The following is a 26,561-nucleotide window of genomic DNA, read 5'->3' as shown; positions in this document are numbered from 1 at the left end:
GAGGGGTGTAGTCTTGGCTAGACTAATAGTTTTAATTCCGCACTTGTTTTAGTTAGCCGACGCAATTAAGTTTTAGTAATGACTATTCACCCCCCTCTAGTCGCCATCTCGACCCTACAAGTGGTATCAGAGCTAGGTCTCTCATTTGTGGTCTTCACCGACCTGAGAAGATGGCGGCTTATGGGCTAGATGTTGATTGTCCACACATTTTTGATGGCACACACTTTACACGATGGAAAAATTGGATGATATGCAATTTTAAGTTTATTTGCATTCAAATATGGTGGATGGTAGATGTAGGCTTTCCTCATGTGTTGGATGAAGATAATCTAACTCAAGAACAAGAGAAATGCCTAGATCTCGATATCCAAGCAACTAACATCATGTATAGATCCTTGCATGGTAACATCTTTGGAGAGATCATTGACATGAAGACCGCCCATGAGATTTGGAGTTATCTCAATAAGAAGTATGGGACGGTCTCTGATGATGATGATGAGCCAAAGAAGGAGGCGCATGAGTGTGTCGAGCATGATCACAATGTGGTGATTGAGAAAGATTGCTCCACCTTATGGTCAAGTGATGATGATGATTATCATATCACAAGATCACTTGACAAGATTGATGATGATGCCACAAGTGATGCCAATGATGATGCTACTCCATGCACACTTGATGGTGATAATGATGGATCATGCTCGGGGTACGAGAGTGATGTTTCTTCAGAGCTCTCCAACTACATCACATTGCTTCATGTCACAAGGTGACACTAAGGTATCTAATGCAAATGTGATTGATCTTGATTCATATGAGGAGCTTCTAGATAGATATGGTTGCATGATCAATGCTTTAGAAAAAGAGATGGCTAAAACCGAGAAATTGAAAAATGAAAACTCTTTTCTAAAGAACACATGTGAACAACAAAAGCATCTACTTTATGTTACTACTTGTTCACATGAGGAGCTAAAATTGGCTCATGAGGAACTTAGTGTTGCTCATGATAACTTGGTACAAGACCATGCTTTTCTCACTAAGGAGATTTCTAATGGAAAAACAAAAACTAGTGAGAGCTCATCACATGGGTCAATTGATCAATCACATATTGTTGCTAATCCTTGTGATGTAGGCATGAAGCATGTATCCACCTCTTGTGATGATTTATTAGAAATGCCATGTTCTTCACAAATAGATGCTTGTTCTACTTCTATGTCTTGTGAGACTAACCTTTTGAAGGAGAACAATGAGCTCAAAAATGAAGTGAAGAAATTGAGCAACAAGTTAGAGAGGTGCTACAACTCAAAAGTCACCTTTGAGCACATGTTGAAGACTCAAAGAAACTATGGTGACAAGTGTGGCCTTGGCTTCAAGAGGAAGATGACAAAGGGCGAAATAAAGAGAGAAAGAAAGATGAAGAACCTACAACAAAGAAAGCTCTCTCATACCATGTGCTACCGGTGTCATGAAGCAGGACACCTTGCAAATGGTTGCCCTAACATTGAGAAGCTTAAGAAGATAAAAGAAGAAGAGAGGCTCAAGCATGTGAAGTGCTTCAAGTGCCGCACTTGGGGTCACCTTACCTCAGTGTGCCCAACCAAGCAATTGGTGAAGCAACTAGAAGAGCCTCAACCAGAGCCTCAACCAAAGCCACAAGTTGAGCAAGAGAAGATACCCCAAGAGCAAATCAAGATCAACCATGAAGATGGTGGTGATTTGATGATAAAGAAGAAGAAAACTAGAAGGGTGGAAATGCAAGAGAAAGAGCATTACGTCCAAGGATGAATCAAGATGCAAAGCAAATGAGCAAGAACAAAGAAGAGAAAATGGAGAAGATTGCTCACATGAGATGCTATAGTTGTGACACATTGGGCCACCTAGCTTCGGGTTGTCCAAGAAAGCTTGAGAAGAAGGCTCAAGCAAACAAGGAGAAGCAAGGCAATGAGAAGCACAACATGAGCAAGGAAGAGAAGGCTCAATCAAAGAGAAAGTGGTACTCATGCCGGAAAAGGGGACACATGGCACATTCATGTCCCCTAGGTAACAATTATAAGCCTATTTCAATTGTTGATAATAATGTGCTTAGAAAGGATGGTAATGGTATCTCTATGGTTGCTATTACAAAATATCCCGCTACTCATACTAAGGCTTTGCCCAAGTATGTCGCTCCTAACTTAAGAGGACCCAAAATTGTTTGGGTACCATCAAAAGGTGGATGATTGATTGTAGGTACCATTGGCATTGGAGACTTGATTCAATTGACTTCATATTGATCATCATATGTTGAGTCAAGTTATGAAGACTAGTGCACATCCAAACCCAGTGCCATGATAATTGAGTGAAGTCCAAATGTGCTACAACATACAAGTGTCATATTCAAGTTGTGGTGATTTATTGGATGATTTGATGGCTTGAAAATAATTGAGTTAAAACTTTCTAGTTGGATGATCATGAGCTAACCAAGGTATATCTCTTGTTGATCATTTCATTTAGGTGCATATGAGTTGATTGAATTGGATAAATATGCAATGTTGCTTGCTATAAGATGATTGAATGGATAATTGCTTAGTAATCAAGTTTGGATTTATTTGTGTTGGATAAGTTTATAAGATAACATTTAGTAAGTGGATTGAATGGATTTATGTCTTATGAAAGTATTCAAACAAGTTGGTTTCAAGTTTGATTCACATTTGATGAAGTATAGCTGAAGTGATTGAAATCTGTCCTATATTGAAAAATTGAGCTAGCTATGATCTTAGCCATGTTTGAGTAATCAAAACTTATTGGATTGGCATAAAAATTGGTGTACATGCTCTAGACTTATGGTATAAGATGTTGTACAATTGTTATGAGAATTGGATAAGAAATGCTTCAGTTTTATAGTGGATATTGTCAGCTATAGTGCAACAGTTTTCAGCATGTAGCAGTGGTCAAAGAATTGAAACTGGTAGCAATCTAAAAGTCAAATGAAGTTCAAATATTTACAGCTGCTAGACAACCTAGTGATACACATCACCAAATTTTGTGGTATTTGGATTTGTACTTTGGGAGATAAGAAATTTTCTTTGAAGAGTACAAAATCTACCAGAAAAGTGATGATTATTGGATTTATTTGGAGTCACTTTGATTGAAAGGTCCTCAAGTTGGAAATATGTTTATATATAATTGAGGCACCTAAGTTTGTTTTTGAGATGATCTAGAAGCATGAAAAGCAAAGAGTACAAGGACATTTGATTGTGGAGTGTACTTTACACACTTTTGGTACTCAAGATGAAGATCAAGATCAAACTCAAGTTGAAGATGGAGTTTAAGTTCTAGATGTGATTGAAGATCATTTGGTAGAAAGAAAAGGACTTAAACAAGTAGAAAGAAAATGACTTAAAGAAGGAATCAAGGTTACTTATCAAGTTAAGTCCATCACTTGGATCAATCAAGCTATTTTAAGTGAGTATCAAGAATGGTTCTTTGGAGAGAGGTCACTTCTCCCTAGTGTAGGGGCTTGCCGCCTATGTGTAGGTGAACCAAGTGTGGTACTTGGAAGGCTAATATGGAAGTGGTGATCTGAGGAACATTTGAGATGCTTAGTTGAAGCAGTCAAAAGGATTGATCAAGAAAAACAAGCAACACCCAAAAGAGAGCTAGTCATGATATTTCAAGTGGTATTCTCAAATTGATGCTCTCATGCAAGCATTGTTCAAAAGATAAAGCAAGCCAACCACAACAAGAAAGTACACTTGATCATAAGTGGTATTCATTTCATATGGGTGAAGAATAGAATTCAAAATGGTATCTATTGGTCTTCACCAAGCTTATAATTGGACTTCACATTGCTATTGGAGTAATGAATTGAAATCTATATGACTATCCTTTACTCCAACATAGCAAAGGTATCATTATAATGTGCATGATCATTTCATCCCTTACTAGTATGTGGTTAGTGCATATAGTATATACTTCATAGGATCATGCATAACAAATGAAATGTTTACATTCATAGCCTACCACTATTGCTTGAATGATTAATTGATTTAGTGGTTAGTATATGAATTTGTTCATGAGCTAAGTAAACCCATGTACTTGATTTAATTTGGATTGCCAACAAGTGACAAGTACAACATTAGCAAGATAACCCTTACAAGAGGTGTGAAGAAGCTTGTCATTGGTTCAAACCGGACTTCAAAGCTTAGGCAAATCAATTTAGTTCAAGTCAACCATAGAAGCTCATGATAGTGATAAGAGTACAAGCACAAGACAACAATGCAAATGGATATCTAGTTTGTTTGTTTCAAGTGGTATCTAGACTCAAATATTTCATCAAGAATTCATAAGTGATGTCTAGATCAACTCACAAGTGATATCCTATAAGTGGTACTCATAAAGATAACAAAGGTTCAAGAAATTGTTTTTATTGATAAATCCAACAAGTGGTTCCATACTAGAAGATTCTTTCAAGTGGTATCACATCTACACATGGTATCAATCATGCAAGACGATGGTTCCACAAGTGATCCTCAACTTTAAGTGATCATCAAATGAAGAATGCATCCCTCACCTACAAGAGCTCAAGTGTATCAAATGGACCCATGCTATCACATAGGGGGAGGTGTACCACAAAATGATATCAAGATCAAAGATCCTATGTGTGGTATCTCAAGAAGCCCTACACAAGATACAAGTGGTACAAGTTACAAGTGGTATCTTCAAGTGGTGTCATTCCAACAATCAAGTGATGTCCATAAAAAATGCAAGATTCAAGCCTCAATCATCTACCCCAAATGCATACCTTTGCATCAATGAGAAGCACACCTTTTATGGGAATTGATGACAAAGGTGGAGAGATTGTACAAAGATATGAAAGCTTTGAGATTGAGATTGAACAAGGGGGAGAGATAAGATATAAAAGCTTTGGGAAAGATTGAAAGCTCAAAGAAATAGAGGTTGGACATGGACATGGACAAAGAGGTTGGACATGGACATGGACAAAGAGGGAGCAATATTAGAGAAAAGAGATGGATCAAAATTCTTGGACAAGAGAAGCACACAAGTAGGGGGAGCAAGCTCATGAACTTTGATTGATTGCATTTGATATGTGCATATTCTTGTGCTTGCTTGCATTGCATAAGTTCTTAAATTCACTATGCATGCTTGTGTGATGTATGCTAGTTGTAAAATTTGATTGATGAAATGAAAACTAGCATGCATAGGATGATAGCTAGACACTTGGTATGTTTTTCAAGTAATGCTACTACCTTGCTTTTAATGTTGATCTCACGAGGTATCTAGTGCTTTTTATTTTTTCAAGTGTTATCTAGCTAACCATGGTGCTAAGGATGAACTTAAAGGTGCAACTCCGATTGGTATCACACTTCAAAGGTTTACTCTATACACCTTAGCATCATTCGGTAGTAATTACTCTCCCACATTTCCAATCTATGCATATGTGCAAACTTCAAACCAAACACTCTAGCACATATGTAGGGGGAGCTAATACTACCATCTCGGGTTTGTGGTACTTGTCCAAAATAATTTTCATATGGTAAAATTGCTTAGGCAAGCAACATGAATCCAAAAGAGCTTAATTTCCATATCTTTGTAGAGTTGTCATCAATTACCAAAAAGAGGGAGATTGAAAGGTCCTTGTGCAGTTTTGGTAATTGAGTGACAACCTAGGTGGACTAATTGTGTTTATGTGAGGTACAAAAGTGATTAGTCCACAGGTACATGTGTGTGAGCAACATATGCCATGAAGGTGAAAATGGCTTGGAGATGTTGCAAAGCTCACACATGTGATGATGAAGGAGCTCATTGCACATGAGACATGACATTGAGTCATGTGATCAAGGTGGAGAAGATCAAGACATAACTTGGCTTGATTGACCGGTTGCAAACGTGAAGGGCAAGTCAGAGGCTTTGGAGTGATGGACCGCGTGGTAGTGAAGCTTGAGCAAGACTTAGCGCCGATGGATGAAGGCAATGGTGAAAAGCAAGTGAAGTCAAGATCGATGAACCAATATGATCACATGATTATATGAAGTGGATCATATCATTGTTGATCGTGTTGGTGCATGTGTTGCATCAACATTGGAGGAAATGGAATGGAATGCGCATGGCAAAGGTATAACCTAGGGCATTTCATTTCACCGGTCATAGGTGTGTAGAGAAGTTGATGATCGGGTTTAGGATAGATGGCCGTACTATCAAGAGGGGCAAACTTGTTTGCATATCGGTCATCTAGTGCCACTTGAGTGATCTAACTTTGCATCGTCGCTAGGATCGAGTGGTGTGGCAAGTTGAGTGTCTAATCCTTTGGAAAATGATTGTGAAAATGATAACACCCATACACATGGTGGTGTACAATTGGTGGTGTTGGCACATTTACAGAGGAGATGAAGTTGGAGTTGATGTATCCACTCAGCGATGAAACTGAGGCGAGAAGGGTTCGAAACTTCACCGACGGAGTGTCCGCCCATAGAGTGCGGACAGTCCGACGGTGCCACCGGTGCCCTATATAGAAAAGACAGGGTTTGACAAAGTGCACCAGATGCTGGTCACGCTGTGACCGGACGCTGGGGTCCTGCATCCGGTCAGTGGCAGCAGTGAAGGTGCAGGTGTTGGTCTTTGCCTGGACGCTGGGACACTTTGTGACTGGACGCTGGGTGGGTGCATCAGGTCCCACTGACGTGGAGGCACATAGGAAAGGAGAAAGGACTGAACATTGATGCTGTGTCCTATCATGACCGATCGGACGCATCTAGTCATGGTTGAGCAGCTCTGGGAGCTTACTGGAAGTGACCGAACACAGGAGTCCTATGTCTAGTCTTGGCACTATGCTGTGTCCGGTCATCACTTGACCGTTGAGATCAAGCGACTGAGGTTGAACAGAGGCGACACCTGGCGAGCATCTGTTGACCGAACACTAAGGTCCTGCGTCAGGTCGATATGACCAGAGCGTCCGCTCACCCCGAGCTGTGCCTAGTGAAGGGGTACAATGACTCTTTTTTGTGGGGGCTATAAATATAAGGGGTCTCGGCCTTGGGCTGGTAGCTGAGCACACTAGAGCCTTGGTGGCTTATGTGGTAGTGTCGGTGCTGAAAATGACCAACACATAAATATTTGTAGTTTTGCTGTACGTTGTGATCGGAGGTGGCCTAGCACTCAATGACACATGGTTTATATTAGTTTAGGCAACGTGCCCTATGTCTAGTTTGAGTTAGTTGGTGACTTTATTCCTAAGCCCAGGTGCTCGAAGTTTGCTGTGGGGTTACAAACGGAAGGGCGATAGATGGGGGGTAAAAGAGGTTCAGTCGGACTCTGGTCTGAAGGGCTGAGAGTGGCGGGAGCTCCGCTATGTGCTAAGTGTTTGAGCATGTGCTCTGTATAACTTTAGAGTGTCTAATGTTACAGAGGGTGAATCAATGTAAGTGAACTTAGGGATCTATCTATTGGGAGAGAACGCATCCCCTTTTATGGATGAAGGGGATGGCCTTACAAGTGAGAGAGGGAGAGTATATGCATGCCAAGTGTTGTTGCCCACGCTGTTGGGTATAAGATGATTGTAGGCGCCCATAACACTATTAATGTTATATGCATGTGGGAGGTTTTACCATGTTCGCCTGGTACGGTAAATGTTGGCGCCCACAATACTATTGATGCCTAGAGGCATGTGGGGGGAGCCTTACCGTGTTTGTCAGGTATGGGAGTTGATGGCGCCCACAACACTATAGGGAAAATATCGACGCCTACAACACTGCTTGGGTTCTGTCATGTCAGGAAGATCGCAGGGTACTATCCAATAGGTGTACAGGGTACAGTCCTTGGTATTATGGTTGACTTGGGTGTCCTGCCTTACTTTCTCCATTCGTTCCCTGGTCCTCACCGAGTGGGCTCCCCGGTCGGTTGGTCCCAATCGGCTCTGATTGCGCCAGTCGGAGAAGAGCTGTATGCAGGGGTTCGGCGCATCCCTGGTTGGAGACGTGGGTCAGAGTCAGAAGTGGTGTTTGGCTAGGCCTTTCGGTCAGAGAGGTCATCCGGAGGCGGGTCAAAGTCGGAAGCGAGCGCCGTTTCTCCACGGCCATACCTTCCGGTCGGAGATTGGGTTGGCCCGTCGTTAAGGTATTTGGGCCAGCACAGGTGTTGTGCATCATTCTCAACATCCTCTACTGGGCTAAGCCTTTGCTGGTGAAGCTGGTCCATGAGGGACCCTGAGTTTATGAACCCGACAGGAGCCCCCGAGCCCCCGGTCAATTCGGGTAGAATCGTTTGGGGGATTTTTGTCTTGACAACGGGTGCGCGCGAGCGCACCTGTGGGTGTAGCCCCCGAGCCCCCGAGTGATTCGAGTAGAATCATCTAGGGGTTTTTTTTCGTGTTGCTAGTGGGGGAAGTTTTGTTTCGTCAGCGGGTGCGCGTGAGCGCACCCGCGGGTGTAGCCCCCGAGCCCCCATGCCATTTGGGCAGAATCGCCTAGGGGGTTTTGTCAGCGGGCAATTTAGGGATCAATGCAGTTTAGGGATTGGGCGAGATGGAGCTCATGGATCCTGGCGTCAGGCACATGCATCGGGCACAACCGAGGCAGTTTAGGGATTGGGCGAGACGATGCTCGTGGATCCTGGGGTCATGCGCACGCGTCGAGCACAACCGAGGCAGTTTAGGGATCGGCCGAGGTGGAGCTCGCGGATCCTAGCGTTGGGCCCACGCGTCGGGCATAGCCGAGGTAGTTTAGGGACTGGGCAAGACAGAGCTCGTAGATCCTGGCATCGAGCGCAGCCGAGGCAGTTTAGGGATCGGGCGAGATGGAGCTCATTGATCCTGGCGTCGGGCGCACATGTCGGGCACAGCCGAGGTAGTTTTAGGGATCGAGGGAGACGGAGCTCGCGGATCCTCGCACCGGGCACAGCCGAGGCAGTTTAGGGATCGGGCGAGACAGAGCTCCTAGATCCAGGCATCGAGCAACGCGTCGGGCGTAGCCGAGGCAGTTTAGGGATCGAGCGAGATAGAGCTCATGGATCTTGGTGTCGGGCGCACGCGTCGGGCATAGCTGAGGCAGTTTAGGGATCAGGCAAGACGGAGCTCGCGGATCCTAGCATCGAGCGCAACTGAGGCAGTTTAGGGATTGGGCGAGACACAGCTCGCAGATCCTAGCCTCGAGCCCCCGCGTCGAGCATAGCCGAGGCAGTTTAGGGATCGAGCGAGATGGAGCTTGTGCATCCTGGCGTCGGGTGCACGCATCGGGCGCAGTCGAGGTAGTTTAGGGATCGGGCGAGATGGAGCTCACGGATCCTGGCATTTGGCGCACATGTCGGGCGCAGCCGAGGCAGTTTTGGGATCGAGCAAGATGGAGCTCACGGATCCTGGCGTCAGGTGCACGCGTTGTTGCAGCCGAGGCAGTTTAGGGCTCGGGCGAGACAGAGCTCGTGGATCCTGGTGTCGGGTGGATGCATCGGGCATAGCTGAGGTAGTTTAGGGATCGGGCGAGATGGAGCTCGCGGATCCTAGTGTCAGGCGCACGTGTCGAGCGTAGCCGAGGCAATTTAGTTATCGAGTGAGATGGAGCTCGCAGATCCTGGCATTGGGTGCACACGTGGGGCGCAGCCGAGGTAGTTTAGGGATCAGGTGAGACGAAGCTCGTGGATCCTGGCATCGGGCGCATGCGTCGGGCGTAGCCGAGATGTTTTTGGTGTCTTGAGCCCCTGAGCCCTATTTGGGCTTGGTAGGGGTCTGTTGAGTTTTGTGCGTTACTCTATCCGCGGTTTCTCACAACCGGAGGGGCTAAGCTAACGTCACTTGCCTCGATGGCTCGAGTGACGCGCTTGGTGAGCTCGCTAACAGGTACATTCGAGTGAAATCCAGGTCTATCGTTCATGACGGGGTCGACATAGCCCTCATGTGACATTCCACTGCTCCTTAACCTACAATCCGGCAGATGCCTAGGTTGTTCTAAAGACTGACCTGGGTGGTCCGCTGGCCTCCCCTCAATGGAGATTCTATGGGTTTGGCGGAGGTTAGGATCGAACGAGAAGGTTGAGATTCCCTGTCTTCTTCAGGGCAGACTGGACGAGGGCCGCTCGAGGCTCATCTGCGTTTTCTCCCCTGGCTCTGTTTGACATGAGGCAGCCTTGAGCCCTTCGTGGGCCGGTGTTCGAACCTCGGTCGGTCGCTGCTCATGTTGAATGAGGCAACTGCTGCTTTGTGATGCAACACGGAGCGTTGTGATGCATTGGACTGCATATGCAATGCTTTGGATGTATGGAATGAATGAATGCGTGTATATCTAGTATGAATGATTATATAAAGAAATAGTGGGGGTTGGTAATGTTACCTTGATGACTCGAGTGACGGGGTTTGAGGAGCTCCAATCTGGAATGTCTGATTGGGATCCATGCTCGTCGTTCATGACAGAGTTAGCATGGCCCACATGGGGCGTCCCTCTGCTCCTTACCTGTCTCTCGGCGTTTGCTTGAGCCATCTGATCAACTCAGGAAGCCCGATGGTCTCTCCTAGGTGGAAATCCTGTAGTTGGGCCTTTCCTAGTCCCACCTGGGAAGGCGGAGGGCCACCTGCGTGTGGTGGCGCTTTATTTCTCACGCCCAGCATGTGGTAGTGGTGGGCCATACCTAGGCCATGTCCTGTCTGACTAGGCACTGTTCTGTCGGGCAGGGTGCGTCCCATCGGTCAGAGCGTGTCCCATCATTTCCCATCCGCATTGAATGGGGGAAGGGAGAGGTTTTTGCGTCCCAATCCTTGCTGCATCTCCTCCTTAAATAGGGAAAGGGAGAGGGAAAGGAGGACTCACAGACCTGTTCGTGCTTTTGGAGTGCAATGTCGAGGTGGAGGTCATCCAGCGTGCATGGGGTGGTGCTGGCCGCCTTCGCCGAGAAGGGGCTGCTTCCACCGAAGGAGGTGGCGCACTAGAGGGTACTGCACGTCACCGGCTTCGTCATCGTCTATGAGGCTTTCGTCAGGATGGAGCCGCTCATGGACTCTTTCTGGTGAATCTTCTTCGGGCAAGTTTTGTCGGAGAGGAAGCCGGTTAGGACTGCGCTGGTGGGGGGTTTCGCCCTTGCAGCCGCTCAGGTAGGCCAGTTCATAAAGTTTGATCAGACATCCTTCAGCCATGGCGGCCATACTTCAGCAGGCAGCGTCCCTGTCTAGGAGCTGCCTCGACTACATGAGGAGGCCCAGAGCTCCATGTTCTTCTACTAAGCATCTATGGGTTCAATGCCCTTGAGGTACCCATTGTGCTTGCCGAAGTCGAGGGAGCGGAACCGGACGGGGCCCTTGTGGTGGTGGTTATGTCCGGCGGCATCTACCGTGGCCTCTCCTTTGGCATCAGCCAATGCTGCCGACCGGCCACAGTAGTATTTGGAGTAGAAGTAGTCAGCAAATGTAATCGTTAAGTTCGTGGGGAGCCCCCATGTGAACAGTTTTTTTTTTATATCTGTTTACACCTAAATTTGGAGAGAAAAACATGAGAACTAGAAGCTTCCAAAATTTTGTCGATCAAAGAATCGATTGCATAAGGATTGACTCTGGAATTGGGTCTCTTTGAATAAAGTTAGCAGATAGCGATGATGAGCTACGGTTGGCGCCAGGAAACTACATATCGGACTCTACAAAAAAGGAAAGATTAGAGTCCAAGTTATCTTAAATTAGGAATGTTTTCTTCTATGCCGTAGATTGTAATGAGTCATGCTCGAATAGGATTCATGTTTATACTCCGGGTATAAATATTGGACCCCGGCTATTGTAAAGGACACACAATCAATCAAATACAAGTTACTTACTTTTTTTGGCTTCGGCCACCCCTTAGGGGTAGGAGCAGAGTATATCTCATCGAGTTCTTCAGCGAGCAGGGCTACATCGGTTCGGCCGACCTCCGGCTTGTCTGTAAGTACCGTCATGGCTTATACTTCTGTTCATATGGCTGCATTGATTTGGTCGACCTCCACTGTGACTCAGGTATAAGCTAGTTATCGACTCTTGTTTAGTTCAAGTACGGCTGCATCAATCCGGTCAACCTCCACTGGTCGAACTAGATTAAGGTCAAGTTATTGGCTCTATCTAAGGATGGTGTCCTTTGGATAGATTCATTAAGTTACTGATATTACTTATTGCTTTCATTATTTATTTAATTACATCAATATCACTTTGCCCGATTGGGATTGATCTAGATCGGCCTTATATCTTGTTTAACCCATCGTTTGTTAATCTAAACTAATTTAATCTGCATCTTAAACGATGAGTTATGGTTTATCGACTGTTTTATGTCAATCTTGATCGTGCATAGTGTGTGGTTAAGGCATGTCTGGTCTTGAATAGATATGTTGGCTAACGAAAACCGTTCCATGGCCCGTTATCATGGCCTATGTGATTCTACCTCACACCCCACTATTAGCACCGTGGAGTGGGGATCATTATTTGGTAGATCTGTTCCTGATAGGGCATAACCTTAACTATGCGCTATGCCTGAATCAGCTGTTTTAGCCGATATCGAGTGCTTTCACATATGCAGTTCATGTCACAAGACCGTTGAAGTAAAGATAGGTTGAAAGATGTGTTAGCCCCATGATCTTATTATTGTATTACGGCATACATGATTCTGCCTCATGCCCCACTGATATTAGTAATAAGTTAGGGTCATTGAATTAATCGTTGTTTCTATGGCCTGCATGATTCTGCCTCATGCCCCACTGGTCATAATGATAGATAAGATCTAACATGTTCATTAGATTTATCTCTATTAAATGGTTAAATGATGATGAGCTGCTTCTTTTGTATAAAAAGGGTTTCGGTTACTTGCAGTCATTGGCTTAGCATAGACTGATTATTGTTGACATCCTATTGCCATTGATTAATATTTGTCTAAATAATGATATTCATCCTGAATGATAACCGATTTTTCTTCCACGACCCCATGAGCTTTAATTAATTTATTCTTATGAGTATGTTGGAATCGGCTATTTAGTCGATTTCCTTCCACATTGGCTCTCAGAGCCGCACATTCGGGACTGTCTGGCAACACAGCCATGTTCCGTCTTAAATTACTGATTAGCTTTCTCTCCTTGTCAATTGCAGGGTCAAATTGACTGGCACGTGTGCCCCGGCTCCATCGAGTAGACCCTTTAGACTTGCTCATGTGCCCCGGCACGGGACGAACTTTCGTGCCGACGCACGTTCTGGCACGCTCGGTGGGACCCTACAATCGTCATGGCGGTTTACAACAACAATGACATCCTTATTGTATATTACGAAGACCTGCCTGATGGAGATAAAGATGTCATCGGCAAAGCTATAGAAGAATTTTAGAATAAGTGTTTGTTGTCCTACACTAAAACACGTGACAACACAATTGTTCAGAAATATCCACTACCAAGAGTTCTATTGCACGGATAGACAGATGTAGATGAAGCTGAAGATAGGCGTTTCTTCACAGAAGCTATAAACAAATCTGTTCGTGATGCCATATCAAGCCATAATGAAGCTTTCTTAGACACATTCCACAATGCCATGAAAGAGGTGTTTCATGGGTTTCCAGTTGATCAGATTGGGCTGGCTTATTACAACATTCCACATCCATCGACCTAGGTGACTAATCAAGTCAGTACCAGTTGTCAAGAAGCAATGCCAGCTGGTAATGATGATGTCCAGGTAGTTTAGAGTTCATCTGAACAAGCTCAAGGTGTTATTACAAATCAGATACAATATAATCCTGGATCGTCAGTGTAGCATGTGCAACAATCGGTGGGGCAAGGTCAGAACCAGATGATTAATTTTGGCAAATCAGGCCACATACCATCATCGGCTCAAAAAATAGCATCATCAATTCAAAGGATCCGTAGAGATATAGATCCTAATGTCTATAACCAGAGACTTCAAGCAGCAAACTCGCAAAGGACCCAGTAGATAGAGATTCCACAGGGGTATCAGTATGGCACAGATTATAACACCCTTCATATGATTCTAAATCCAGGGTATCAAGGCACATGGGATTTCAATCCACAGATGGGTCAGCAAGGGCAGAGAAATCCAAATTCACATGCTGACGAGTTGTTGCTAAAGGTGACCGAGATGATGAAGAATCAGTTCGGTCTAAAGCCAAAAGGACTGACCTTCTCGTACAAATGCCCATATCTAGAATGGTATGATTTGGTTGGTCTTCCTGCAAATTATAGGCTCCTAGAGTTTGCTAAGTTCACTGGCCAAGACAGCACAAGCACAATAGAACATGTCAGTCGGTATCTTACACAGTTGGGCGAAGCATCTGTTGAAGAGGTCCATCGAGTTCGTTTCTTCTCCTTGTCTCTGTCAGGACCAGCCTTCACTTGGTTTCCATCACTGCCAGTCAACTCCATTGCCAATTGGGCTGACCTAGAAAAGAAATTTCATACATATTTTTATACTGGGACTGGAGAAAAGAAGATTACTGATCTGACAACTATAAGGCAGAAAACTAATGAATCGGGCACTAAGTTTCTTCAGAGGTTCCAAGAGACTAGAAATTTATGCTTTTCATTAAACTTGGCTGATGATCAGCTAGCTGCTTTGGCCATTCAAGGGATGCTGCCAACATAGAAAGAAAAACTACCGAGACAAAAAATTGACAACTTGGGTCATTTGGCTCAACGAGTGGCAGCGCTCAATAGCCAATTCTAGAGTATACGTAGAGATACCCAATTCTAGAAGAGTACCACAGTGGCCGAAGCTTATAATCCATATTCAGTCGATGACGGCTATGAAGATGAAGAAGAAGAGGTTGCTGTAGTTGAATGGAATTGGGGCAAAAAGACAATAATGGTACCAAATCCTTAGGGAAGAGGAGTCGAAGAGAGCTATGACTTTGATGTCACAAAATCAGATAAGCTCTTTGATTTCTTGCTTGAGAAGGGACAAATCAAGTTGCCCGATAATCATGATATGTTGCCCCCTGATCAGTTGAAGAATAAAAAGTTCTGCAAGTTCTATAACGCTACTTCTCATTCCACTAATGAATGTAGAATTTTTTGGCAGCATATATAGAGGGCTATTCAACAAGGAAGACCCAAATTTGATATGCCTTGGAAAATGAAAGTTGATGATAATCCTTTCCCAGAAGATCAAAATATGGTCGATACTAGGCTGCTCAAAGGAAAGACCAAGATCCTGACATCAACCAAATCAAGAGAAGCTGGAATAGTCGACCCCGAGATGCAAATATTGGCTGACGAATACAAAGAAATTAGAAGACGTCACGACAAGCAAAAGAGCTGATATGAGCAGGGAGAAACGTCAAAAGGTGGGGCAACAAAGTCGTGGGTCACATCTCGAAATCTATTAAATAAATGGCAGCGGTAGAAGGAAAAGGATTATCAGTGTTAGTTAGAAGAGCAAGAATACTAGCGTCAATAGGAAAAAGAGAGGTATGAAAGAATGCAAGCTGAATTGATTGGAATTATCCTTTCTTCAGACATTGCTGGAACGAAGGTTTGAAGTTGCCTACTAGGAATAGCTGTCTAGAGTGCAGTGATCTGTATTGGGAGTTTAGGCAATCTCAAGCCAACCGCTGGTCTGTCCATGCTCAAGATGCATATCATCAGGATAACCTGGATCAGCGCTTAAAAAATCAAAGTGTTCATAATCGGCTTGGAAAAATAGTTGTTGATCAAAACTAGGTTAATTATGAAGAAGAAAGTAACAAGAGAGAATATGTTTGGTAGGAAGGCCAATGGTGTCTAGGAGGTTTGACAAAAAGCCAGAAGAGAAGGGTGCAACGCCTAAGGAATAGAGAGTTGGAACAGGCTCAGGCATCTGGTAAACCTCAAGTATGGCATGCTAAGCAAACAGCCAATAAAAGGCAACCATCGGCTAATATTCAAATGGCTTTTCCATTGCCACCAGTGTTCAGAGCTCTAGTAGATCAAGAAGTTTACTCAGATTTTGATGAATCGGAGTATGAAGAGATAGTTACCAAGTTGACAGTTATACAGCAAGCAATATTTGATAAACCAGTCAACCATCGACATTTAAAGGCTTTATATGTAAAAGCTTTGGTTGATGGGAAGCCAATGAATAAGATGTTAGTGGATGGAGGTGCTTCTGTCAATCTCATGCCTTACACCACTTTTCGCAAACTTGGCAAGGGACCATGAGATCAGATTGAGACTAACATGATGCTTAAGGACTTTGGGAGTAATGCATCTAAGACCTAGGGGGCAATGAACATCGAACTAACAATCAGGAGTAAGACTCTGCTCACCACATTCTTCATCATCGATGGAAAAGGGTCATATAGTTTGCTCCTTGGTCGTGATTGGATTCATGTGAACTGTTGTGTACCATCGAACATGCATCAGTGTTTGATCCAATGGCATAGAGATGATGTTGAACTAGTTCACGCTGATGAGTCTGTAAGTATCGCAACAGCTGATCTAGTTTTTTGAGAGCTAGCAGACTTTGAATGCTTTTCTGGCAAGTTATGGAAAGGAGGCTTCATTAAAATCAGCAATGAAAGCCAACAACTGATGCAAGCAATCAGCTCTGAGAGTTTGTTTTAGTAAATAGTCACGGCTTCATGTCAGCCATTGGATTAAGGAAGAATAAGCATTGGTCCTGGAGATGGGCATAGGCCGACGTATGTGAACGCTAAGTCGAATCATAAGTGCAATTCAGAGTTGATAGATCTATTAAAGGAAGTTTTGTTTCATTTAATAAGATGCTTAACCTGGATCGATCGATCGTTTAACCTTTGGTCTGAAAAGTTCTGGTGCAACCTATCAATAGCGATCGACGAAAAATACTTAAAGGGATGTTATCCTAGCATTTGATCAACACTTGATAGCCGATTCGTTTAGTTGTCGGCTCTAATAGCCGGTACCAGAAAGGTATCACCTCTAGTTCAAAAAATAAAGATCTTCGAATATATGAAAGCCGATACGATATGTATTGCCTCCAGAGCAAAAAATAAAAACAAAGACATTCATGACATACATAGGGGCATTGCACTGAGATACGTTCATGGAAGAGCAAGAGACTTTATTCATTGATTCGCCCTAAGTACAAACTAGTCAATGACCTTGTTCACCACATCCTGAGCAGATGTGATGTCCACAATGGCCTCCGCTGCAATGACAAATTCTTCGAGTAGGTCCTCATGTTCCTTAGGGCCATCGCCCATTGGGAAGCCAGTCTCCATGGCATGGAGCTCATACCCAGTCTAGACTTGCGCCGCAGTTAGCGCCATCGACGTGCCACGACAAACACCGTGGAGGGCGATTTCCTGAACGCTGGCCAAGATGTCTTGGAGGCAACTATTGATGAGGGGACCCTGAGCATTGATGGTGTCTGCGGCCACATTCATTGCTAGTTGGCGGGACTCCAACTGTACTGTCTGGGCTGATGATCCCAGAAAATAGAAGAACTATCAAGATAAAGACAGTGGAAATCAGATTAGAAGTGTTCGTGGAACTCATCTTACCCACCACCACGACGTCAGACTCGGTCAGCCACGCTCAAACGGCACAGGCCTCCTCCTCAGCCGCATGAAGGGCAGCCTAAGAGGCCCTGAGGCAGATCTCGAGCTGGCTATTTTCCTAAGTCGCCTTGGCATAGCGGTTCTAAGCCACCCTCCACTCGTGAAGAAAATACTAGGCGTCATCACTGTTGTACGAGTCAGAAGAATCCAACGACGAGGCCAGCACAGAAGATGCGGCGTCAGAGGGCTCGCCGACCCTAGGAAGAGGATGGAGACTGTCATTTAAAATGAATCTATAAACAAATCAGAATAGTTCATCATCGCAAACAGAAGGTGTTGATCTCACCTCATGCGTCGGAGGCGCTGGTTCATCGGCATATTCTCCTCTAGGACCTCCGCCGCCGCACACTTGCCACAGTTGTCCTCGCCAGCCATGAAGTTGATCAGATCTACAAGAAGGAAGGAAAGCTGCTACAAAGTTCTATGAGGGCGGAGAAGTGCAAAGGAATAGGAGCAGTTGTGAGTGCAGATGTGTTCGAGGCCGGAGCCCTCGGCTGGTGTTTGAAGCCGCAGTGCGAAGAGGTAGATGCCTCGGGACATGCAAAAGGCAACCACAATTAATGGAAGGCGAAGCGCCGCCTCACTAATGCCAAAGAATACGGTTGGGCGACTTAGGGCAGAAAATCGAAGGGCTCTCTTAATAAAGGCTATGTTTTTAGACTTAATTGGATTAGGATTGGAAGTCTGGAATCGGCTATTTTTAAATTGGCTCGTTAGCCAAAACAAAGAAACACAGTGAGATAGCAGAAAGTATGGTTGCCATTAGTTCTACACAAGACATATGTTGATACATGAATTATAGGTCTAGAACATCCTAGATCGCTTTCAACACTTCTAGTCGAATGGCGTTAACTTCTGTGATCTGTTGTTTATCTTCTTCGGCTGATCCAGGAATGCTCTCAAGCCTACTCTGGATGGCTCTGCCTTCTCTAACTTTGGCCAGCCGTTCCTATTTCTTTTGCTAGATGACATCAGGTATTTAAGCCAGGGTAGACTTATGACGATCAATGGTAGCCTTCACATTTTCTAGCTCCTTCTCAAGCTCCGCATGCCTGGCTTCCAGTTGAGATAGTTCTAGGTCGATACTGAGGGAGTAATTCTTCAAATGATCAATCAACTGTGTTAGCTCTTTAGCCTCTTGCCTGTTGGAGTTCCCCTTGGCCAATAAAGTTTCACGATCAAACAGATTCCACTGAGCCTGTTTTACCTTCAGGACCTGATCTTCAAAGATAGATAAAGGAGGCAAGACTCTGGAGAGAGCTAGGGATGGATTACCCTTAATGGCCAAGAAGACTCTATGCATTGGATCAGTGTCTTGGACCAAATCGGATATATTCTTCTCAAACATTGGCAGAACATTTCTTAGCTGATTTTTGGTCTCTTCTGAGAAAACTTCCTTGGAAGAAGTAGATGACGATATGATTTCATCCTCATCAAGATACTCATCAAGATTGAAGGAGTAACTCAGGACTGAAAGATCAAATGCCTACATTTACAAGAATCTTGATCAAGAGGATTGGATCAGTTTATGACGAAATGAACGGCGAGATGAACGCAATACCTTTTCCATGATAGCTTCTCTCTGAGGGGAAGGGACAGCTGATGATGCACCGGTGATGTCTGGTTGAATCGACTTTGGACTCTCAACGTTAACATCTGCAAACATTAGGAAAGATTTTTAGCTCATGTTTTTGTAGAGAAAATAAATTGAGCATATAACTTCCTTATCATCAGTTATGTCCCGAACTAGCGAATCGACAATCTGAGTGTCGATAGTAGCAAGATCACCTTTGATGCCGACAGGGTCATTAAGTGGACTATCAGGCTCCTGCTCTTGCATAGATGTTGCCTCAGGGAGTATCTGACATGGTAAGAAGTCGAATGAAAGATGAAAAAACTGAGTAAATGAAGAAATTAAAGAAAATACTTTAACAAGCATCAAGGATGAAACTCACATTTTCTGCTGCTATGGAAGCATCAGTTATTTCACCCGAAATCGGCTCCTTTTGAGGATCCGCCGATGGAGGTTTAGTTGGTGCTAAATGAAGCACCTGGGACAGCAATTCCGCACCCAGAGCAGATTGGGACACAATGCTCGATAACTGTGAAAGAATGGGATCAGAAGTTAAACGTCAGTTCGAGGAGAATATGGATCGTTTACTTGAGTAGCTGATGGTCTTGTCCTATGAAGTCTTTGTCCAATGATGGCTTTCTGAGTTGCCCCTTGAACCATCTTGCGATTGGATGATTGATAAGTCACAATCATGGGGCAGCATGAGTTTTCATCAATTTCTTCAGTGAAGGTGCGGCCAATCCTATTCTTGAGACTAGGCATGGTGGCTAATAATCTATAGGATGCCCTTTCCTATCCAAGCTTGGAGGATTGAATTCAATATCCTGAAATGGTCGGTTAGAACAGTTGGTAGGAGAATTCACCAAGTAATTTCTTTGAGAAGGGAATGAAAAGTTACCACACTATCAGAAGCAAATTCCCCGTCTAGAGCTATGCACAAAGGGTGAACCAGCCCACAGAAGAGGTGGGAGCGCCATTCTTTCCACCAGGAATAAAAAAGAGTGGAAGATAAGATAGCCCTAATCCAGTCATGCAAGCAAAGGGAAGGAAGATCTGATCCCAATTGAAAGACTATGGAGGCTTCCGTCACCTCACTGATATCTTCCCATGGCTTCAGTATGTTCTTGAAGAACAGTTGAGGAGGCAATTGACCGAGGCCAAACTGACGAGCCACAAATGAAGGGTTGTAAAACTCATAAGTTGGAAGGTTGCCTAGGATGAAGGAACCTGTAGCCATTTTGTCGCGACCATGATGAAATTCGACTGGAAGAACACAGGGCTTGATGAAGGAATTGAAGATTATAGCCGTTGCCTCATCCAAACAGCCTAATTCAAATCGAAATTTGAAAGAGAAGATTAGCTCATTGTTCTCATCCTCATCAAAGGGTAACCAAGTAAGGACGTCTACATCAAACCCTCTGTAAAATTTTTTGAAGAGATGGCCAACATCGACATCAATTACTATGGCCGATGCAGCCTCGCCATAGCTCGTGCACTGGTGGGTTCTTCCTTCTTCACCCTTATATTCCTCATCAAAGTTGGAGGAAGGAAAGCTAAGATTTCTAAGATCAGGTCTTACAATCTTGTGCATATACAGATTCAGCCATAGCTGCATCAACCACCAAGGGCCACTGATAGTATGCACTGGTTCATTTTTCAGTAATTGGGCAACTACCTGATACATCAGATGATAAGTAGCCCCTAGTAGATACTTTCCAAGGGGGACGTTCTTGCCTACTGTCAGATGCTCTGCCATAAGCTTATGGTTGTAAGTCGGACCACAAGACGACCCACAGAAGATGAATCTCTCCAACCACATATTCAAAAAAGCCACATATTCCCTCTCACTGACAGTTGATTCGTCCCCAATATGGTTCATAATATAACTTACCCATCCTAAGCAATTTGATATTTTGGCTAATCTCTTGGATCCAGTGCTCAAGTATTCATAAGGCTACATTGATCCAGTTATTCTAAGGTCGGTCAGCATGTAAACATCGACTAGGGTAATGGTCATCGGGCCATGACCGAAAACGAAACCGTTCAGGGCATTGTACCAGAAATAAGATGTGAAAATCAAGAGTGAATCATTCCTCTCCATCCCGGACAACGAGAGTGTCAAAGATTGATTCAAATCATACACCTCCCAATCTCTGCCCTTTTTCTCAGATACCCTATGGAACCAATCTCTCCACCCCTTGGGCATTTTAGGCCAGTTTCTGAAGGGGGTTTTGATAGTCCAGGAAGACAAATCTACCGTAGATTGTTTGAAGGGGATTTGGTTGGTCTCTTGGTCAATAAAATCAGATGGGTCAGAGTCACCCATAGGCCCAAGAAAATAGACATTGGAAACAACAGCCGATGGAATTAAGACTTCGTTCCTTATTTCCTAGAAATTGGATAAAATAAATTTAAAAAGAAAGGAAAGTTAGGGTAGCAGCCGGTACTTGGAGAATAAAAGCTTGAAAGCATACCTCAGGGACATGGTCGCTGGTCACCATTACCGTCGAGACAGATGTGAATCTGAAGAAGACCACTTGATTAAGAGCTTGACGGGGCAGAAGATTTACAAGGGTTGAAGCTTTGGCGATGGCGGCGTCGGCTGTTGAGACTTGCTTGAGAAAGATGGCAAAGCAAACAGGCCGAGTGAGTTAGAAAAGAAGTCAGGACTCGCGCGTATATCTCGGAGCAAAATGGTTGCGGCGTGGTAAGCAGATAAATAGGAATTTTGGAATAAAATCACTTTTATCCCAAAATTGGGGGGCACATGTTTACACCAAAATTTGGAGAGAAAAACATGGGAACTCGAAGCTTCTAAAATTGTGTCGATCAAGGAATCGATTGCATAAGGATCGATATCAGCTGATTCAGATATGACTCTGGAATCAGATCTTTTTGGATAACGTCAACAGATAGCGATGTTGAGCTACAGTTGGCGCCAGGAAACTATATATCGGACTCTACAAAAAAGGAAAGATTAGGGTCTAGGTTATCTTAAATTAGGAATGTTTTCTTCTATGCTGAAGATTGTAATGAGTCATGCTCGAATAGGATTCATGTTTAGGCTATGGGTATAAATATTGGACTCCGGCTATTGTAAAGGACACACAATCAATCAAATACAAGTTACTTACTTTTTTTTTGGCTCCGACCACCCCTTAGGAGTAGGAGTAGAGTAGATCTCAGCAAGTTCTTCAGCGAGCAGGGCTGCATCGGTCTGGCCGACCTCCGGCTTGTCTGTAAGTACCATCATGGCTTATACTTCTGTTCGTACGGCTGCATCGATCTAGTCGACCTCCACTGCGACTCTGGTATAAACTAGTTATCGACTCTTGTCTAGTTCAAGTACAGCTACATCGATCCAGTCGACCTCCACTGCTTGAACTAGATTAAGGTCAAGTTATCGGCTCTATCTAAGGGTGGCGTCCTTCGGATAGATTCATTAAGTTACCGATATTTCTTATTGCTTTCATTATTTATTTAATTACAGCAATATCACTTTGCTCGATTGGGATTGATCTAGATCGGCCTTATATCTGTTTAACCCATTGTTTGTTAATCTAAACTGATTTAATCTGCATCTTAAATGATGAGTTATGGTTTATCGACTGTTTTATGTCAATCTTGATCGTGCATAGTGTGTTGTTAAGGCATGTCTGGCCTTGAATAGATCTGTTGGCTAACAAAAACCGTTCCATGGCCAGTTATCATGGCCTGTGTGATTCTGCCTCACACCCCACTATTAGCATTGTGGAGTGGGGATCGTTATTTGGTAGATCTGTTCCTAATAGGGCATGACCTTAACTGTGCGCTAAGCCTGAATCGGCTATTTTAGCCGACATCGAGTGCTTTCACATATGCAGTTCATGTGATGAGACCGTTGAAGTAAAGATAGGTTGAAAAATGTGTTAGCCCCATGATCTTATTATTGTATTACGGCCTGCATGATTTGCCTCATGTCCCACTGGTCATAACGATAGATAAGATCTAACATGTTCATTAAATTTATCTCTATTAAATGGTTAAATGATGATGAACTGCTTCTTTTGTATAAAAAGGGATTCAGTTACTTGCAGTTATTGGCTTAGCATAGACTGATTATTGTTGATATCCTATTACCATTGATTAATATTTGTCTAAATAATGATATTCATCCTGAATGATAACCGATTTTTCTTCCACGACCCCATGAGCTTTAACTATTTTATTCTTATGAGTATGCTGGAGTTGGCTATTTAGTCAATTTCCTTCCACATTGGCTCTCAGAGCCGCACATTTGGGACTATTGGGTAACACCGACATGTTTCGCCTTAAACTACTGATTAGCTTTCTCTCATTGTCAATTGCAGTGTCAAATTGACTGGCACGTCTCGGGAGGAGTGCGTAGGATCGATAATCCCTGCGTTGAAGCTAGGTGGATCTCTAGCTCCATCGAGCAGACCCTTCTGGCTTGCTCGTGTGCCCTGGCATGGGATGAAATTTCATGCTGACAGTATCAATGAATACATCAGTTCTGTTTTGTGAGAGAATTACTATCCGTTTCTTGTTTTTTATCCTAGCATAGCTTTGTTTTTATCCTTTCTTTTTTGCACCTGCCCGTTCATTCGGTAGGCCGCAGCTTTTAAGAACCTTGGCATGGCCCTCGAGGCTCAGCTGCAAGTAACCATAGGTCATGGCGGGGTGCGCTCGGTCGGGAGTAAAAAACAAAGTCACGTAGGGTAATCAAAGGAATGGAATGCGCTTTCGTTCGATCAAAAAGTTTTTACCATGTGATAGTAAAAAAGAGAGGTAGTATTTAGTATTGTACCCTCATGGAGCCCCCGAGTGACCCAAGCTAAAATTGTTCAGGCTAGGGTGCTTTATAGGAGCAAGTGTTGAATAAAAGCGGCAAGACCAAATTTAGGGGAAAAATGACGTAGCTATTCAATGTTCCAAGTGTTGGTGAGAACGTTGCCGTTGTCGTCCTTCAATCGGTAGGCGCCCGGTCGGATCACCTCGGACACAGTATAGGGTCCTTCCCATGGTGGAGAGAGTTTGTGTTTCTCCTTCATTGATTGGGTCCTCCAAAGTATGAGATCACCGACTTCGAGGATCCTCCCCCCTGATCTTCCTTTCGTGGTACCTACGGAGAGTTTGCTGGTAGCGAGCAGAGCAGATGATGGTCGTCTCATGGGCCTCCTTGAGTAGGTCGACTGCGTCTTGCTGAGCCTCCACGGCTCGGTCGTGGTCGAAAGCCTTCACTCTTGGGGCGCCATGGTCAAGGTCGGAGGGTAGCACTGCTTCAACTCCATAGGCTAGGAAGAAGGGTGTGAACCCTATGGATTGGTTCGGGGTCATTCTCAGGCTCTAGAGGATCGCTGGGAACTCTACAACCCATAGCCCGGTGAACTTGTTGAGTCAGTCGAAGTTGCATGGCTTAAGTCCTTGGAGGACCATGACATTGGCACGCTCGACCTAACTGTTACTACATGGATGTTCGACCGAGGCCCAGTCGATCCTAATGTTGTACCCATCACTGAAGTCCAAGAAATTCTTCCTGGTGAAGTTAGTCCCGTAGCATGGCCACCCCAAGATGGCGTGGTAGGACCCTAGGAAGTCCACCTCTTCGAAGGCAAGGACCTCCAAGCAAAAGTTGGCTCGGTTGCCAAACGTGACGGGCAGGTCGATCTACCCGAGAGGGTATGCCTGCGATCCCGGGATCACACCATGGAAGGGAGAGCCCACAGGGCAGAGTTCTGACTAGGGGATGCGCATGGCGTCGAGGGTGTAGACGTAGAGGATGTTGAGGCCACTGCCTCCATCCTTCAGCACCTTGGTGAGGTGCTTCTTACGGACAATGGGGTCGACGATGAGCGGGTAGCGTCCCAGTCTGGTGACGTGAGAGGGATGGTCCCTCTGATCAAAGGTGATCAAAGATTCCGACCAGCTAAGGAAGGAGGGGATGGCCATCTCAGTGGTGCGTGCCTCTCTATAGCGTACCTTGTGTTGGTGCTTGGAGTAGATGGCGTCGGATCCCCTAAAGATCATGATGCATTCCTCGGGGTCAGGGAAGCTATCCCCGTCCTTGCCTGCCGTTGCTCCTTTCTTGGCTACCGCCTCTTTGTCGTCTCCTTCCTTCGGCCCACCGGCCTATCGCTAGAAACATTTGAGGAGCTCACAGTACTTGTAGAGGTGTTTGACGGGGTAGGTGTGGTTGGTGCATGGGCTATCCATGAGCTTGTTGAAGTGGTCAGGTAGGCCCTGCTAGGGCTGCTTGCCCACGCGATCGGCTGCGGCGACTAACACTGTGTTGTCTGGTCAGCGCCATTCCTTTTTTTTCTTCTTACCCCTATGTGTGGAGGGGCCCTCGTCTTGGTCCCCGAGCTTGGCCTTGCCTTTGTCCCGGCCTCCATTGAAGACCGCTTCGACCACCTCCTTGCTAGAGGTGTGGTTAGTGGCGACGTCGAGCAAGTCATGGGTGGTACGGGGCTTCAGGCAGCCAAGCTTGTGGATCAGGGACTCGTAGGTCGTCCTAGAGAGGAATGCGCTGATGATGTCCGCGTCGACAACATCAGGGAGGGAGTTGCATCATTGGGAGAACCTATGGATGTAATCTCGTAGGAACTCATGATGCGGAGCTTTCCGCCTGATGAACGCTAGTGGCTTCAACCAGTGCCCAGGGGTTCCGGTAGACCGCCCGCTCCTGGGGGTCGACGGGCTCGGGAACATCGCGCAAAAGCATTACAGCAGCGGCGATGTTCTGGCTAGCCCGAGCGAACTGTGGGGGGGGGGTCGTTCCCCTCATTCATGAAGTCGTGCTGGACCTGGCAGGCGTGACCCCGGGCGCCTCTCGCCGGGTCACATGCATGGGGCGTAACATGCTGCACCGAGCGCGCCGGCACAGGCGGCGACTGGTTCTGCCACCGTTGTTGTAGCTCCTCGGCGTGCTCTTGTGTGAGCGTGAGGACCCCACACGTGGGTCCAGAGGGGTGTGAGTCTGCAAAGACTCCGCTACCACCGGCGGCTGTCCCAGAGCGTCTACCATAGCGCACTCTTGGGACAGACGGTGGCTAGGTGCCATGTCGCCGATGCTGGAGCCGTCGCTCTCAACCTCATTATCTAGGAGTTCGTGGAACATGGTGGGAGCATAGCTCGCCATTCCCATGAATTCAGATGTGAGAGGGGGCGGTGCTAGTGTCCTTCGGAGCCCCCAAGCGTATGCATCCGCGGGGGATGCGAGGCCATAGGGGAACCGGTCATGCGGTGGTTGCGGTGCGGACAATGCGGTCCCTATGGATAATCTATGGGAGATAGTAAATAGCAAGTAAATAATAGTATATACATTACTCAGTGGTGTTTGAGTAGAGAGTTTGCTCAGATTAAATCGCTGGTGCCTCATTGTTGAAGTCGTCATGTGTCCCGGAGCTGATGGAGGGCGCCCCTCCGATGGGCGCCGGGATGAGTGCCTCCTCGTGGAGTTGTAGTACACCGAGCCGGTCGTCGATGAAGTC

At 45.2% G+C, this 26,561-nt stretch overlaps 1 pseudogene; it reads left to right on the top strand.

The window, feature by feature from the left end:
- The window catches only part of LOC136510734 (protein SOSEKI 4-like), a 51,734-nt pseudogene extending 38,626 nt beyond the window's left edge, over positions 1–13,108 (top strand).
- Positions 13,109–26,561: the final 13,453 nt, after the last annotated feature.

Source organism: Miscanthus floridulus, chromosome 16 (assembly GCF_019320115.1).
Source record: "Miscanthus floridulus cultivar M001 chromosome 16, ASM1932011v1, whole genome shotgun sequence".
NCBI classification, from domain to species: Eukaryota; Viridiplantae; Streptophyta; class Magnoliopsida; order Poales; family Poaceae; genus Miscanthus; species Miscanthus floridulus.
This window is presented reverse-complemented; position numbering and strand designations above follow the sequence as displayed.